The following is an 18,733-nucleotide window of genomic DNA, read 5'->3' on the forward strand; positions in this document are numbered from 1 at the left end:
GTTGCTTCACAAGACAAAAAAACCGCTAGACGAAGAGACTCGCGGAACGGATTAATTTCATCTTGCGAGGCACCACTGTATTTCCACACACATATTTTCCACACACACATCCCAAACTAGACACACAGTGCTAATATCCATGATATAATCAGTTAATTAAATAGGATGGAGGATGAAACCTGGGCTTTAGATCCCTGCCCCCTGTGTAGCCCCCTACCAAAATACCAGAATTTATAGCAATTTGTCATTCTGAACTCATACACTTAAATGGAGCTGTCGTGCAAAGAAGAAAAGGCATAATTCAAAGAGCAGGCCCTTCCTTTCCTCAAGATTCTGGCTATTTTAGAACAACAACAACAACAACAACAACAACTAATAATAATAATAATAATTAATAATAATAATAATAATAATAATAATAATAATAATAATAATAATAATAATAATTAATAAAAAATTTATATCCCGCCCATCTGGCTGAGTTTCCCCAGCCACTCCGGGCGGCTTACAACATATAAAACAACAAAACATCGAACATTAAAAAACAAGATATCCTATACAAGCAACAAACAGACCAATAAATCAATAAAAACCAATAGCAATAATAATATTTTAGCCGGAGCCAAAAGATTTCTCCTCAGAGAGCAGAATGCTAGAGTGATCTAAGGCCATTTTGCTGCTTCAGGTTTGACCTAAGATGATTATATCTGAAGACAACCACCAAATTGATTCCTAAGACGAGAATGTTAGTATTTGAATATGGTTAATATGTGAATTGAGCCTGAAGAGGTAAAGCCCAGTTGGGGACTGCTGCAATTTAATGAGAAACAATTGTGTTGCGATATTTGTTATAAAAAAAAGATGCAATTGTAATTTGGGAAGCGGAGTATGTGTTGTGAATCCATCTTGAAAACACTGGCTGTGCTAGCTAGAACAGAGACACTTCCTCTCAGAGGGCAGCCCACAATATTGGTATGTGGCTTTTTAAATATGCCTCACATAGTGTTGTTACAGGGCCAAACTGTAAAAAACCACTTACGACATAGAATTTAGCTATGTATCTTTTTTATTTTTATGTGTTTGTGTGTGGTGTTTTTACTGAGAAGGCAGCACACAGAGCAGGGACACTTATCACCACATACTAAGTCCTAGGCCTCTTCTGTACTATACATTTAAGGGAATATTATAGCACTTTTAACAATCATGGCTTCCTACAAAGAATCCTGTGGTTTATTAAGGGTGCTGAGAGTTGTTAGGAGACCGTTTTCCCCCTCACAAAGCAACCATTGCCAGAGTGCTTTAACAATCAACCCCTCTTCACTGGGAACTCTGGAAATTTTAGCTCTGAGACTGGGATAGAGGTCTCCTAACAACTTTCAGCACCTTTAACTAACTACAGTTCAAAGGATTCTTTGGGAGAAGCCATGACTGTTCAAAGTGCCCTTCCTCTTGGATCCTGCAGAGGAGGAGCAGCTGCAGACTGAGAACTGCCATTTTGATATGCTGGAATTGTGGGCCAGCAGGAATTTGGCCCATCAATTTATTATCTGCCCTTTACCATAAGCAGTGTTAGAAACTGAGATATGAAAGCTAGGAGCTAAATGGCACCTTAAACCTAGGTTATGGGAGCAACAAGAGAATGTCTAGGCATGCTTTTTAAAAACAAGAATACAAAGCTGAAAATGAATGAACTGTAGCCCAAATATTATGTTCATTTTTCACATGGTCTAGTCCTTCCTATGCCCACCCCCCTAATATTCTTAAGAGGGCCTCTTCTCCCGTCTTCAGAGAGTGGCTGGAAGTGAGGAGGCAGAAAAGGGTCCTCCTTTCCTTCTACTCTGCAGTTTTAATCTGAAATCTCAGGCGCCCAGTGCTTAGAAACTGCTCACACTAATGAAATTTCCTGTCGCAAAATGCACCTAGAACAATGGGAGTTGACCATACAGTCCCACTGACCATAAGGTCCCAGGGCAGATTACAGCAATAAAATAGGTATACAATTATAAACTAAATAAAACAGTTACAACTGCAAAATAAGGAAAGGGTAAAAACTATTGTTACAAGGTGCACCTTATGGCGGCCTGATCCCTCTAATATAGTTGTCAGAGAACCGCTATTATTGTTGAATGGTCACCATCTGTTCTGCTGATGGCATGTTAACATTAAAGTGAAGATTAAGAAATTGCAAAGTGGGCATATGCTGTACCTAAAACTGAGCTTGTTCCCCTTCAAATGAGAGACCTTCTATAAAACCTAACATTTGGAATGGGGAAAAACTATTCTAAAGTTAGAATAGATAAAACCTTTCTTTGTATGCAGTTGTTTTTTTTAAAAAACTTTTTCTGCTGCCCCCACTCCTCTTTGAGTAAGCTGTTAAAGTGAATGGAAATAACTTTAGCAATGTACCAGGAACCATCACTTGCAGAAAGTCTGCAGGGAGAGGCCTGCATTATCAGCTGCATTGTGAAGAAAGCAGACCTGTAGGTAAGCAGCCATTAAAGTATCCTTCTTTTGGCAATTGCTTCAAATTCTTTCAGAATAAAATATGGGAACAAAAGCGCCCTTTCAAAAGCTCTGGTGCTCTTTTAGTTCCACAAAAGAGCCAGCATGGTGGTGTTCTGCACCAATTGAACATTATGTTATTTCTTAGGTGCCCCCCCCTTCTCTGTATTTTGAACATTTTAAATGTTCCCTTTAGGGAACTGTTAGCAACTGTTCAAGCCTTAGCATCTATTATCGTGCATTGATTGGTTATACCTATGTAGAATATCTAATCCTATTTAGACCAGATTTTGGAGACCTCTCACTGGCATTGTTTCTCTGCCACTCTGAGTTGCAACCTGGAGGGCCTGGCCTTGCATTGACTTTTTGCCACCTCTTTCATCTCGGTTAGATTCAACCATCTATTTAAGCCTTTTTAAAACTAACCATTTGATTACCTGCATTTAGAAGCTGCTTGCTGCTCAAGTTATCAATAGAGTTGATTTACATGAAAATATGGATTGGATGTGAGTTTTAGCTAAATGTGCAGACATACGGCCTAACGTGTGTTGAGGCGAGAACAGGTGCAGTGATTAGCGCAGTGGAGACTCTGAAACCCAGGGGTAAATGCACTCTCTCTTTAGATTCTCTCCAGGCTGCACCTCTCCATTGTCCTGCTCTGAGCTCTGCTTGGATGATTTTGCCAGGCTGACATGTTTCTTCGAACTGTGATATGCCTCTTGCTTTCTTGGACAGGGGGATAGATTTGTGCGTGCGTTATTGTGTGTGTGTGTAGGAACATCAGCCTTCTGCTGAGAGTAGGATCTGAAGTTGGAACTTCTGAAAGAAAGTGAACAGGGCAATGTGCAGCACAGTGGAACAATTGGGAGGCCAGGTGATTCAGCACCCTGGCATCTGTTTCAGCGATGCAAAGCTTTTCAGGCCTGGTGGCATGCATATATCATTTCGGGGCAATGAGGCCTGGCTATGGGATAGCTACAGGGGCTTGTGTGATTGCTTGTAGATGTGAGTGGTTTGGTGGCAAGACGGCGAGGAGATGCTGACTCAGATGACAGAAAAAGGAATTGGGTTGGGTTCTTAGTCTAAACTGGAACAAGGGTACCCGGGTAAAAGGGTCCGGGGGGGGCGGAGTTTTGTCTGAAGGCCTAGATGAGGGCTAATGGGCCATATAACTCCCCAAATGGTGTCCTGGTGGGTTTGGCCTATTTGATCCTGCGTCGTGGGGGAAATCCTTTATCTCTGGATCAACCCTGGTGGAGTACCGGTAATCAACCAGCAATCAGGTTAGTTGGTTCAGGATCCATACCCAATGCCTGTGCCAAAGCCTACTGGCATCTATAATCAATAAAGTTGTGGCCATTTTGATCCCAAGTTGTTGTGCAATGTCTTTAGTGCTGCTTTCACACCCCTTGCCCCTGATAAGCCCTGCACCTGGGTCCTCAAGGTTGCTCATGAAGGAATGTGGCCTTTGGGCAGAAAAAGAGTCCTCACCCCCATGTAGAACAATCTGAGCTCCTTAGAGGAGGACTGAGATATATAATATCTACCAGCACCAATGAGACATAGATTGAATTCCTACTCCTTCACCTCTGGATTTTACAGGTGAGCGTAGTCACACAGAAAGTAAACCTGTTAGAGTAGGCTGAGCTAGAGAGCTATATTAGTAGTGAAACCTGTACCTTTTATTTTGCTATATTGCTATGCTAACCTAGTCCACACATTAAGAATGGAAGCAAGGGGTTAGAATAACTGATGACTTATAGCTTTCCTAGCTTTGATTTAATTTATTTAAGAGATTTTCTACTGCCCTGCACCATAAGGTTTCAGGTTGGATTGCAGCAATATGATTGTACAAGGGAAGGGACATTTCTCTGGGATGCAAATATGCTTGGGTAAAAAGATACGGTGAAACAGAACAACAGGTTTGTTTTAAAATGGCAGTTGTTTTGGAGCTTTCTAATGAAAGAAAGAGAAGGGAAGTATGTGAAAAATGAAACCAACCATTTTGTGTGAAAACTCTGTGGCAAGTTCAAACAAAACTGGCCTGCACAAAGGGTGGCAGGGACCTCATTAACACATTTGTCTCAGACCTCGAAAAAAAAATCCTTAAGACAGCCTTAGAACTGCTGTTCATTTTGAAATAGTCACTTACGTAACGAAAGCAAGCAGACACACACTTCATTATCTTCTTGCTGATTTGGAGCAGCAGGTGGCTTAGGCTCGCTGTGGAGTAGCAATTTTTATATTGCTCCTCAGCAAATAACTTGGCATTAAGAGTTTTATGCTGCACCGAGGAGTAACATTAGCATTAGCATTAATGAATGCTAATAGGGCACTTTGCCCTGAGAAAACTGCCTATTTGCATTCATGTAGCCAAGTACAAGGTCAGTGCACATAATGTCCAGGATTGTGACAGAAACTAGTAAATTAAAAGCTGAGCCAGAAACAGTTCTACACTTGTCTTTAAGTGCACTGCAGTCATGCAAAGTCAGAAAGAGAGAAGCGTCTAGCCCTACTTGCGGGCACAATATATACATATATATCTCTTTACCCTCCTTTTTTTCTTTTAGGTCACAGTCCTAGCGTATTGTAACATTTTGAGGTGGATTTCCTAGCTCTCCAGATGGAATTGAAATATTAGCTACCCACATTTACAGAAGTGTGAGAGACACCAGATCATATGCTCAGATCATTCAATTTCTCTTAAGGCAGAGAATACAGCCTTGGCTGCAATATCCATCAGGTATATGCACTCACCTGTGATTAACCTTACTTGGCCATTAAATGTCACAATTCTTGAGTACATATGAAGCTGAAAGAATATACATTTGTCAGTAAAAAGGTGACTGAATGAAAGACGTGAAATGACATTTTTCGTGGGGGTGGGAGTTGTATCTTGACTGTGAAGGAAAATTGCTTTTTCTGTAAATCTTAGGCCTAACGGAATAAAACACACATTTCTTTCCAGTTGGGAAGCCATTCTCATCGACATAATGAAGGCATTGTAAAGCTGTGACTTTTTGCAAACTCTGAGAGAAAACCAATCTGCAATCTTGACAGATATGATCTTTTCCAAGATGCGCTATTCATTTACAGCAGCAGGAGACCTCAGTTAATTTACGAGGGGGACAGCAGACAGTGAACTCTCCAGCTCAGCCTAGGTGGCAATGTCCCATTCTGAATTTATGTTCTGGTTATTTATTTATTTATTTAAAAAAGATTTATATTAAGCTTTTCTTTCATTCCAAGAGTACATTAAAATTCTAATGGAAAGCTATTTGTATGCATTTGTTGGGTTGCTATTTATTGCCCAGCAAAGAAAAAGGAAAGGGGTTGGGGGGAGGGAAGCTCCAAAAGTTTGCAAACAGTAAAGTTTTAAAGATGGAAACTAGTATAGAAGATGCAGGGGTAGGAAGTGAGAATCTAGCAGGAAAATATCTGCTGTGACCTGCTGAAATGGTCATCATGCTGTGAGTAATAGTTTGGAAGTGCTGTCCCCAGAGCCTGAGCAACAGTAGCTAGTGCCATTTTAGGCAGCTGCTATCAGAGTGATTTCCATTCTGCAATAAAGTGACAGAAATGGCCTAGTCTAAAGGCTCATTCACACATCAAAGTTTGTTACACACTGAGTGCAATTTCAAGGAATGACCTCCACGTGTGAACGAGTCATCACCACACATTTATTCATTACGTTTATATCCAGCCTTTCAGCCATCTGGGCATTGCACTTAATAGACCCAGATCTGCTTAGCTTCCATAAGGTTATTACATCATTTGTCTTCGCTTCAGGCCATGCCCTGGACAGTAGCACAAATAATACTTCCATATAATACTTTTCTGTGGGATCATCAAGTGGTGATAAGAAATTGTGTACCTGTGAAACAATCCTAAGTGCTAAGGAACAAAATTTCTATCTTTCCCAAACATGACTGACATATGTGTGCAACAGGAGCAGGAAACCTGATTTTAAGAAATTGTATTAAATTAAAGTAATTTGTTTTGATTTCTAATAATTTTTTTGGGGGGGGGGTTTTTTAAAAAATCAGCAGGAATCAGGCATGTCTGGATTGTGGCCTTCACATTTTACAAGCCTCCTAGTACTCATCTTCATAGCAACTCCATTAAATTTGTGATTCTTATTTTCCCATTTGGCCCTTGGAAAATGGAAGGCTTTGTCATGTGTTATAGTTTCAAGGAATATATTGTTATGTGCTTGGTGTGGGGGGAAGTAGGCTGTATGCAGAGACCCTCCTAATCGCTGGATCCAGCAAGTGTTATATTTTAAGGCAGGCTAGCTTCCTGTTGAGGCCTGGGCGATGGGCCATTAAGGGAACCAAGGAAGTGGATCTGTGTGAGATGGCAAATGGAAGGACAAAAGGCCAGAGTAGAGAGCTGAGTGATGTGAGCCAGAAACTGGAAGAAAAAGCAGCAAGCTGGAAAGAGTGTCAAAGCAGCGTTTGATTTCGGCTGGGATCCAATGCTGTGGGACCCCTGGAATCTCAGACTGCTTGAAGATTGGAGTGGTGTGCAACACTATGCTATAGATTTGCATTCTCTAGGTGTTGGCATTCAAAACTCATATGCATTGTGGTTGGTTGTGGCTTTTTATTCTTATGTATATACAGTGGTACCTCGGGTTACATACGCTTCAGATTACAGACTCCGCTAACCCAGAAATAGTGCTTCAGGTTAAGAACTTTGCTTCAGGATGAGAACAGAAATCGTGCTCCGGCGGTGCGGCAGCAGGAGGCCCCATTAGCTTAAGTGGTGCTTCAGGTTAAGAACAGTTTCAAGTTAAGAACGGACCTCCGGAACGAATTAAGTACTTAACCTGAGGTACCACTGTATAATGGAAATGGTGTTGGAAACTGAGATGGATATATTAGACCCTTACCTAGGTTTGTTTCCATGATGTGTACAAAGTGGGGGGGAAACAAATATACTTTAAACATTACATTTAAAGAGGTACATATTGTAGTTAGCAACATTTTGACAAACATAATATGCACACCATTAGCTTAGGTGGTGTTTTTTTAAATGTCAGACAAATTCATAAGTTTAGGTTTTACAAAGTATATTAGCTGTGGAACCTCCATGTGCAGAGACAGTATCTCATTACCAGTTGCTTGAGACAAACAGGGACACCATTATCTCCATGCCTCCTTTGTGAGCTCCCAGTGTTGACTTTTTCTGTGGTTTTGGGAAATGATCTGCTGCTGCAGTGTCCAGGCTGCTGCTTGATTTTATGGCAAATGAAAATTCTAATTTCTGAGACACTGAGAGCTGTGCTGTGTGAGCCTTCATGAGATTTCTGGACCTTCCTTTGTTAAAAATCTCCCTTGATTGGATAGCTCAGCATCTTTGACCAAGAAGGGATTTGACTGAGCTTGAACTGTAGATCATGTTCATGTAGAACAGGCACGTCCAACTCCCAAGAGACTGTGATCTACTTCCAGTATAAAAAAATTGGCAAGGATCTACCCATTGTCATTGGAGGGAGGAGGAGCGTGCGTGGAGTGAGTGAAAGGGGAGGATTGCTCGGAGTTGTTGAGCTTTTTGGGGGAGGATTCACCAGAGTTGTTGAGCTTTTCTGTATGTACACGTACATACATGGCCAGAGGGCTTAGTGGTCTGATTCAATACAAGGCATACAAGGCAGCTTTCTCAGTTCCTATGAATTACAAATAAACATTAACAAGAACCTCAGAATGAAAATCATTCAATAAATGGGAGGGTTGTATTCAGAAATTCAGAATTTCTCACCGAGTGAGAAAATTGAATTTATTTTCATCCTTCAGTTTGGACTCCTTCAAGAATACATTTTACCCCCCCCCCCAAAAAAACCCCAACACCAGTCACTCTAAGCTGTTAAAAAAATCTTTGTGTTTCAACATAGTAGCCCCTCTCTCTTATTCTGCTGGTCCTTTTCTTTAGAAATGACTTTTGACAAAGGGCTTAGTAACAGGAAGGTTAATTTTCTATTTGTATTCTGAACACTATTTGACAATAGAAAAAGTTAGAAAACATATATTGGAGGGGGAGGAGGCAAAAAGAATGTGTACAGTGGTACCTCAGGTTAAGTATTTAATTCGTTCCGGAGGTCTGTTCTTAACCTGAAACTGTTCTTAACCTGAAGCACCACTTTAGCTAATGGGGCCTCCTGCTGCTGCTGCGCCGCCGGAGCCCGATTTCTGTTCTTATCCTGAAGCAAAGTTCTTAAAATAGTAGCAGGAGACTCTTTCAGGTGGTCCGCAATTTAACGGAACCACCTTTACCACCGGGGCTTTGTAAAGACCCCAAGATCTCCTGCAACGATTTTGGAAAGTTTTTTGCAGATAAAATCACTCATATTCGGAAGGAGCTAGACACCACCGTGGGAGCAGGGCTGGGGCGGGAGAGTGCTAGAGCCCTGTCTGGTCAAGTTGCATGGAATCAATTTCAATCCGTTACCCCCGAGGATGTGGACAGGCTACTTGGATGCGTGAAACCAACCACCTGTCTCCTTGATCCTTGCCCATCCTCGCTAATAAAAGCAAGCCGGGAAGGGCTGGGCGATGGGCTCTGCGGGGTGGTGAATGCTTCCCTCTGTGAGGGAACATCCCCAGATCCGCTGAAAGAGGCGGTCATTAAACCGCTTCTTAAAAAACCATCTTTAGATCCGGCCAGTATGGCCAACTATCGCCCAGTCTCAAATCTTCCATTCTTGGGCAAGGTGATTGAGCGTGTGGTTGCTGAACAACTCCAGGCACGCCTGGAGGATGCGGACCATTTGGATCCCTTCCAATCAGGGTTCAGGCCTCATCATGGGACTGAAACTGCCTTGGTCGCACTGGTTGATGATCTCCGGCGAGTTAGGGACAAAGGTGAGAGTTGTTTCCTAGTTCTGCTGGATCTCTCATTGGCCTTTGATACAATCGACCATAACATCCTTCTGGACCGTCTAGAGGGGTTGGGAGCTGGGGGCACTGTTATACAGTGGTTTCGCTCCTTCCTCCTGGGCCGTGTTCAGAAAGTGGTGGGAGGGGGATGAGTGTTCAGACCCTTGGGCCCTCACTTGTGGGGTGCCTCAGGGTTCCGTCCTCTCCCCCATGCTTTTTAACATCTATATGAAGCCGCTGGGAGAGATCATCAGGGGGTTTGGACTGGGTGTCCATCAATATGCAGATGATACCCAGCTCTACCTCTCTTTCAAATCAGAACCAGTGAAGACGGTGAAGGTCCTGTGTGAGTGCCTGGAGGCGGTTGGAGGATGGATGGCGGCTAATGGATTGAGGTTGAATCCTGACAAGACAGAAGTACTGTTTTTGGAGGACAGGGGGCGGGCTGGTGTGGAGGACTCCCTGGTCCTGAATAGGGTAACTGTGCCCCTGAAGGACCAGGTGCGTAGCCTGGGAGTCATTTTGGACTCACAGCTGTCCATGGAGGCGCAGGTCAATGCTGTATCCAGGGCAGCTGTCTACCAACTCCACCTGGTACGCAGGCTGAGACCCTACCTGCCCACGGACTGTCTCGCCAGAGTGGTGCATGCTCTAGTTATCTCACGCTTGGACTACTGCAATGCGCTCTACATTGGGCTACCTTTGAAGGTGACTCGGAAACTACAGCTAATCCAGAATGCGGCAGCTAGACTGGTGACTGGGGGCGGCCGCCGAGACCACATAACACCAGTCTTGAAAGACCTACATTGGCTCCCAGTACGTTTCCGAGCACAATTCAAAGTGCTGGTGTTGACCTTTAAAGCCCTAAATGGCCTCGGCCCAGTATACCTGAAGGAGCGTCTCCACCCCCATCGTTCTGCCTGGACGCTGAGGTCCAGCGCCGAGGGCCTTCTGGCGGTTCCCTCATTGCGAGAAGCAAAGCTACAGGGAACCAGGCAGAGGGCCTTTTCGGTGGTGGCGCCCGCCCTGTGGAATGCCCTCCCATCAGATGTCAAAACGATAAACAACTACCTGACATTCAGAAGACATTTTAAGGCAGCCCTGTTCAGGGAAGTTTTTAATGTATGATATTTTAGTGTTTTTCGGTTTCTATGGAAGCCACCCAGAGTGGCTGGGGAAACCCATCCAGATGGGCGGGGTACAAATAATAAATTATTATTATTATTATTATTATTATTATTATTATTATTATTAACCTGAAGCACTATTTCTGGGTTAGCGGAGTGTGTAACCTGAAGTGTATGTAACCTGAGGTACCACTGTATATGTTCTTCAGGCAGATGTGTCTCTGTTGGCAACATGGATAAAAATCTCTCTGTTACTGCGGGGAACAGGAGATGGGAACTGGTTTATCCACTGTTGAGATGGAGAGATATAAAATATTTGATTAAAAGTATTGCTAATTATTATAGCTCTGCTATCCAACCATTTCCTTGTCAGTAATTTTGTTACACTTTAATAGTCAGTCAATGACTCTTTTCGTTTGCTCTTGAGGCATTAGTGAGTCTGGCTCTGATAATGTGTTACCTAATCTTATCTATCTATGTGGGATTTTTATGAAACCTGCACATAAAACCCTGGAAAGTGCTTAACTGTGTCTCTTCATAGATTAAAGCAATGTCCTTCGTCTTTCCTGTACCAATTTAAGTCAAGTGATTGGCCTTGCTGCAATTTGAAATAGACTTCTGTGAAGTCCAGAAGTAATCCTCATGTAGGGTGTGCAAAATTGGACTTTTTGTACTTAAGGGAAGGACAAAAGACATAGGGGGGAAATCTTTTGAGTTTAGACTTCTCAACATCTGAAGAAATTACACTATGTTTTGGAGCATTTGCCTGTTATTTTCAAAACCAGGGAACATTGGGAGGGGGCTTCTTGTTCACTTTTTAAATTTGTATGTGTACCATTGTGCAAAGTATAGTAGTTAATATTGTCTCATCTGTTAGGAGGCTGTCCTTAAAGACTTTTTCAAAGACAAGAGCTGGTCAAAAATGGGAAATCTTACCTTATAGGTGTGGTCTGGCGTCTATTTGGAGTGTTGCAGGCGCAACTGAAGAGGCTGTGTGTTTGTCCAATAAAGACTCTTTTCTCTCCTGTAAACCACATTTGATGTGTATGCAAACAAAAAATAGGCCCCTCTGGATTTGAAAGTTCTTTCGCAGGATAGCAGTGGGTTGTTTCCAAAGTAATACTCAGTCAGGATAATATTTTCTAGATGCAATGTGGAAAGCGTTTATTTAAGGGCTGGTGTGAAAGAATGTGTGTTTTAAACCTTTTACAAATGCTGTTACTGCCTTCAGGGTGCAGTTTGCAAATCTAAGGCTGAAATCACACATGCATTTCAAGTGGTTTAATTATCTTTCCCCACATAAGTTAATTCATTTTATCACTGATCAAGTTATGCATCCCCCTCTTTAAATGTCACAACCCCTCCAGCTAGTGTGTTCTGGCCCGTACTGCCCTGTAACTCTTTTCAGATGCAATTCCATCGTGACCTAATGGTGACCTTACTGACAGTGTGAGAATGGATTTCTTTCTGAATTATTTGCCCACCAAGCCCACTGAAGTCACATCATCATCATCATCATCATCGTTTCTAATGAAAATGACAAAATAAGGTGAAAGACCTGTCAGTTTTACTTAATGATTTCCTTCCTTTCCCCTACACTCCGTCCCAGATTCTGGCGAAATTCTTGTCATTTGGTGTCTTGTTCATTTTGAAAATTAGAGCAGTATTATGTGGCCCAGTGGTTGACCACATGAATCCCCTTCTGAAGAGGAAAAAAACAACAAATCATGCTGGTGAAATAGATTAAGCTTCCTTTGACCTTGCCTCACCAGAGAGAGGACACAATGTTGATGGGGGACCTTTAATAGTTCCCAGGATTCTTTTGGGGGAAGCCATGACTGTTAAAGCAGTGTAAGAGTGCTTTAAATGTATGGTGTAGATTGTTAGTTATTGGTTTTGCTGTGACATTCTCCTACATGTTTTCTGTTGCAGTCTGTGTGTCTTCTATTTCATTCTCCTCTTTTACCCCCCACTCTTGTTTTATGCAAATTGTTTTCCATTCTGATGTGGACAGTAACTGTGAGCAGTAGGTTCTTCTCTCTCTAATTGGAAGAACTGAAAAAGAAGCAATTCTGTGAGGTGAAAAGCATGTTTTTGAAAGCTTGGTTGTTGATTCTGTTTTAGAAAGAGAGAGAATGAGTCAGGGTCACCTTTATGCTATCGCCATTGGCTTCTGCTCTGTGGAAGCATCTCTCTGCTAATGTGAATTATGCTTTCTGAGGGCCCTGGTTACTGGGAAGTATTTCCCACAGAGTAGTGCGCATAATGCTCAGTGCTTTATTTTAATTATTAAAATGCAATACTGCAAAATAATCATTACTGTATTGCTTCAGAAACACTTACCAAAGATGTGGTCCTGGCAAAGTAAGTTCCATTCACTCACTTTAATGGATGGTTGCTGTAACCGGGGGGGGATGGGGGCAGTGAGAGGAAGACTGCAGTTCAGGCCAAGCTGAGCTTTTGGTGGGAGGGCACAATATTGATTTGACTATTGATTCTGCACAGAACATTTTTGCTTTCTATTTTTCAGAACAAAATCCCCACCTTCCTCTTGACAGATCAGATGTCACTTTATTTTTCTTTACTTGAAATAATACCGAATGCAGGTTGTTGACAGCTTTAAGCTTTTGCACAGTCAGCATGACAGGGGGGAATGGCATAGACATGAGCAAAAGTCAAATGGTCTCCCAGGAGCTCCAACCCATTAAAGCAATTGCTGGGAGAGAAAATGAATGCTCAAAACATCTGCAGCTTTCCTTAGCTTCAGTTTACAGTCTGGTCTAAAAGTTTTGTTTTGAACCCTTATGCTTTATTAAGTGTCCCTAACCCATGTTGGGAACTAGGTTTGAATGTGCTAAGAAAATGTTTCCTGTTGCTCCAATTGAAACTAAATTCTGTGCTCAGATCTGTACAACTTGTGCTCAGATCTGTACAAGTTGTGTCCCATAAAGTCTTGCACAGCAGTGCAGGAGCTCAGTGAACCTTCTATTTTTGCTGTCTGCCTGCAACTTAAAAAATATGGTGGGACAGTGGTACCTCGGGTTACAGACGCTTCAGGTTACAGACTCCGCTAACCCAGAAATAGTACCTTAGGTTAAGAACTTTGCTTCAGGATGTGAACAGAAATCGTGCTCCAGCGGCGCAGCAGCAGCAGGAGGCCCCATTAGCTAAAGTGGTACCTCAGGTTAAGAACAGTTTCAGGTTAAGAACGGACCTCCAGAACGAATTAAGTTCTTAACCAGAGGTACCACTGTACATTTGCCACAATGTACAGCTACAGTGGTGCCCCGCAAGACGAATGCCTCGCAAGATGGAAAACTCGCTAGACGAAAGAGTTTTCCGTTTTGGAGGTGCTTCGCAAAACGAATTTCCTATGGGCTTGCTTCGCAAGACGACAATGTCTTGCGAGTTCCTGCTGGTTTTTTTCCTCCCCCCCTTTTTCTAAGCCGCTAAGCCGCTTATCAGCTGATCCGATCAGCAGATAAGACGCTAATAGCGCTAATCCGTCAACGGGCTTGCTTCGCAAGACGAAAAAACCGCTAGACGAAGAGAATCACAGAATGGATTCTTTTCGTCTTGCGAGGCACCACTGTAGTAGGCTGTTTTCAGTGTGGGTTACAAGGGATCTGACTTGCATAATCATCAATTCTTCAATGACAAATCTGATGTGTGTTTCCCAGAATATGGAAAGGGGCACAATATAGCCATTGGTATGAGAATTACGGACATAGGGGGGAAGGAAATAGCCTCTGTGGCATTCTCAGAGGGAAAGGGAGATGCGCAGGGTGAGACACAGAAGGTTAGCGTCCCAAGGCCAGTGTTACCATGATGTAGACATTTCTGTAGATCTGGGAAATGCCATTCTTCTTGAAAATTAGCTGAAATATTAGCCTATGTGCAGAGTGCAGGATTCACTTGTCTGCAAGCAGCAAATCATAATAAAATATTATTGTGTTAAGTGTGGAACAGTGTTCTAGGTCACATTCCAGGCGTGGTCAAGATAATCTATTGCTAAATGTTTTGTATGTAAGTTTCTGTATCTAATCTTGGCATAAAATGTGGCAGAACAGCCTCAGAAATATGGAGGATGCTGCACAATTCTGTGACCCCTTTCCCAATTGCTTCCATTTGCCTTTATTTCTGCTGGTAACTTCTTTCACTCTTCAAATATGAGTCTACTCTGTACCATGTTGCTACAATCCATGGATAGTAAATTCTGAATAGGGATGTTGAGTACTGTGTGGAATAATAAATGGCATCTAAAGAAATTGCACCAAATATATTGTACATGTACTTCGTTATAATATGATACTGTTCAAGTGGTTTCTGTGAACTATCTCTTTTTCAGCACTGTTTGAATGAGCTGCTATGTTAGAAAGTAAGTGATAACCTCTTGAGCCATTTTTATTATTGACCAATATTATTTCTGATTGTTTATTTCATCTACATAGGAGCAAACTGATCTATACAATCTTCAAATGGTTAAATGAGCATACACCTTACCTTTGATGAAAGCGAATTGTGCAGCATGCCAGCTTGACAACATAATGAACAGGTAAGAAACCTGTTTGCATTATATATTTAGAATATTGTCATTGTTAGCAGACATCACTTGTGAATAATTCATCACCAATGATGAAACATATTTTGGAAGGTATTCCTGAGCAGCTACTTGTTTACTTAAAAGTAGCCTCTGCGTGGCCTTTTCTCCTAGGTTGCAACTTTTCTAAATGGGCAAAGAATGCATCTATTTAACAACTCTGTAATAGGTAGAAACCACCAGATGACTTCTCTGCATCATGGTGATATAGTGATGGGAAGAGGTTTACCTGTTGAGACCCACCTGTCATACAGCTGTTAAAGGCATGGAAAAGCCCGTGTCAGTTAAAAAGATAAGGGCTGGTGCCAGTAGTTTTAAATTCATTGAACAAAACATCACAGCTTCCCTCAAGATTGTGGGGGCATCCTGTTCACTGAGCACACAAAGTGCGGTCCTTCATCCACATACCTCATTTACTGCTTTTGTAATTGTTATGTGAATAATATTTGTGTCATAATATTACAGGTTACTCCCCTGCATACCTGCAGTTTGGTGTGTTTTTTATAAAAAGAATATTTGGAATGGATTATTGTGCAAAGAATTAGAGAAGAGGAGTAGGGTTTATGCCCATAGCAATGTCTCACTAACCTATGAACCTGTATTTTTTAAAAAAATTAAAGAAATAGGAACATACATTTATTTGCTTCAAAAATACTCTGCCCTAACAAGGTCCGCAAAGTGGTTTACATAAAAGAAGAAAATAAAGCCAAACAAAAAACTAAAACTAAAACATTAGAACCAAAATGGAACAGTTAAAATAACCTTCAGTCATATATTTAAAGGCACATGGACTGCTTTCACTGCCTGTCTAAATGCCATCAAGGATGAGCCTCATAATGGCTCTCAGACTTTTGCTTTCAAAAATGAATTTACAGGATTTTTGCACAGAGGATAAATATTGGCTGAGGCATATGTGGAATGATCTTACCAGACATGACATGTGTAACTAGTGTGTATATTTTAGGCCTGCTTGATTTTTATACTATATATACACAATTGACCTCAGTACTAAACATAGATAGATCAAATTCTGTAACCTGACTTTAAATAATGAATTCATGTTTCCTATAAAAGTGATCTTACTATACCTGACCCCTGTAGGTCTTATTGGGAGATGATAAAAAAAGGAGACGAGTCTGTCATGAGTTTCAGCAGTTTTATCTCCATGTACAGTTTCCCTATTCTGATTCTGCTTGATGTGGAAGCTGAATAACGAAATGTAATTAAACTAATCCACATAACAGAGCAGTGTCTCCTTAGCTTTGAATAAAGAGGTTGTAAAAAGGCAGCTTTAGCCTCAAGTGTTCCTGCTCTTGCCTGTAGACCATGGGCGTTTTTCAGACTTTGCCCTCCCCGCCAATCTGTGTAGGACAGAAGAACAACTGTTACACATGAAGCTTTTCCATCTGAATGAAAAGGTCTCTCTGCCACTGATGTTCGTTTTGTATTGTTTTAAAATTTATCTTCAGTTATTTTTGGAATTGTTTTAAAAATTATTTGCAGCTGTTTTTATTTTATGTCATGCTTTAGATCAGGGCTGAGAACCCTTTCACCCTCTAGATGCTACCTGACTACAACTCCCATCTTGCCTAGCCATTGGCTATTCTGGCTGGGCTGATGGAAATTGGAATTCAACAACATCTGGAAGGCCAAAGTTTTCCCAGCCCTGCTTTAGATGTAGGTCCTTTCATGGGATGTGAAGATCTAGAGAGAAGTAAAATAAGTCCAAAAGGCATGTATGAAACCATGAGAGAGAGAGAGAGAGAGAGAGAGAGAGAGAGAGAGAGAGAGAGAATGAATACACTCCCCCCTCCCATCCCCGGGAAAGCAATGCACAATGTGGAACATTCAAGGACTATTTGTGTTAAACTGTATTGATTGCTTTGTGAGTAAAAATACAGTTGACGCCAGCACCCCCCTCCTTTCCTCAGCCGCACTGGATCACTCCTCCTTGGAGTGTTCCCATGACAGTCATGGTTTGTGTTTTTATTAGTTCGATTTACTCAATAAATAAATGGAAAAAATAAAACAACATGATTATCAGGGAGTGAATAGCTACAACATTTGCAGACTCCAGCAATAAGCAACCTTTAGCTTAAGTGACCACTTAAATGTAACACTGATGATATTTCCAGGACAATTTTGCCTGACCTTTGCTTAGACCTTTCTCTGCTGTAAACATTGGGTCACCAAAAAATTGCTTGTCCTTGTTCTGCTGTATATAAGCTGCCCTAGAATACTCGGCTCCTTATAGGGATGTTGATACACTTAGCAATCTTTGCTTTATGTTTATATAGTAAAACCTATTTGAAGAGCCATAGTGTGACCTGCTGCTCTCCCATGGATGGTTAACTCAATAATCTAGGTGTCTGCAATTTCACACTTAATTTTAGTTTTGACATGTGGCATATAACTCAGCACTCTTGGAGCAGAGGCCCTTCAAAACCCAGGTTTGGCTCAATTTGTTAGCTATGAAAGAGTGATCCGGAAATGGAGTTTGTCTTGTCTGCTCACAAACAACAATACTTTCCTAAGGTATTGCACATACAGTGATACCTTGGTTTGCAACCGTTTTGGCTTACAACCACGGCAAACCCTGAAGTGTGTGTCCCTTTTTTTGGATTACAACCAATTTTTTGGGGGAGGCCCCATCGGCAAAAGCACACCTTGGGTTACAACCTGTTTTGGTTTACAACCAGACCTCCGGAATGGATTATGGTTGTAAACCAAAGTATCACTGTAGTACATAGTCCAGAACCACTCTTGTTGTGAGGATTCTTGTAAAATCCAGAAACTGCAGCACCATGTCTATGCAGAAGGTCTCAGGTTCAATCCCTGGCTTTTCTGGGTAAACCCTGCCTGAAATCTTAGGGTGCTGCTGGCCAGTCAGTGTAGCGTAAATACTACGTTTGAGAGACCAATGGCCAGACTTGGTGTGAGGCAGCTTCCTATGTTCCATGTGTGAGATGGGCTTCTACTTGACTCTAGTTCTCATCTTTGGATCATGCAGTTCTAAACTCCTACTCTGTGGCTCTAAGATAAGGTACTAGATCCACGTGTAAGATGAAAAGTAGGAAAGTGGAATGGAGAAGCTTCCAATTGGAGGGACATCCAGCAGTTGGTTAGTTGCCCTGTCCTCCTGCAAAGGAGGAATAAACAAACCTGTATCCTAACTGGTACTACAGCTGTGACTATGGGGACCAGCCAGTCAGATTGTTTGGCAATGAACAGGAGTAGAGTGTGCTACTGGGATTGCCTCAGTGTACCACTAATATCCATATCCAAACTGCAGCTTGGATGGTGTACCTTTTTGGAATTTGCATGTGCTGAAGCCCCTGGGGTCTGAGGGCTGCCTGAGTTCACCAAGTCTTTGAAATATATCTCCTAACAATGTTCCCCAAGACAGTGCTTATGCAGTCTCCCCATTCTTCAGTTCTGCAAATCCGTCAGTGGCCAGGGGAGGGAGCACTAAGTGTCTGCTGGTTCAGGGTAGCAGAGTGGTGGACAGACCATGCACTCTACTGCAGATAAAGCTCTGTGCTTGCATCACTAATTTGACAGAGTACCTTTTGGTGCAGGCCTCCCTCAGGTCAAAGCCCTCTTGCCTCTGTTCTAGATGGGGCCAA

At 42.0% G+C, this 18,733-nt stretch overlaps 1 long non-coding RNA gene across 5 annotated transcripts in view; it reads left to right on the plus strand.

The window, feature by feature from the left end:
* The first annotated feature begins 978 nt into the window (after positions 1 to 978).
* LOC308595189 overlaps positions 979 to 18,733 on the plus strand; it is a 66,920-nt gene continuing 49,165 nt past the window's right edge. For 4 of the 5 annotated variants that reach the window (XR_014011886.1, XR_014011887.1, XR_014011888.1 and 1 more), the window contains exons 1-3: positions 3,027 to 4,104; positions 5,073 to 5,245; positions 14,959 to 15,062. This is a non-coding gene — a long non-coding RNA (uncharacterized lncRNA). Of the gene's footprint in view, positions 2,485 to 3,026; positions 4,105 to 5,072; positions 5,246 to 14,958; positions 15,063 to 18,733 lie in introns of those variants that run through there. The other variant, XR_014011885.1, reaches the window with a different exon arrangement.

Source organism: Podarcis bocagei (genome assembly GCF_964188305.1).
Source record: "Podarcis bocagei genome assembly, chromosome: 9".
NCBI lineage: Eukaryota > Metazoa > Chordata > Lepidosauria > Squamata > Lacertidae > Podarcis > Podarcis bocagei.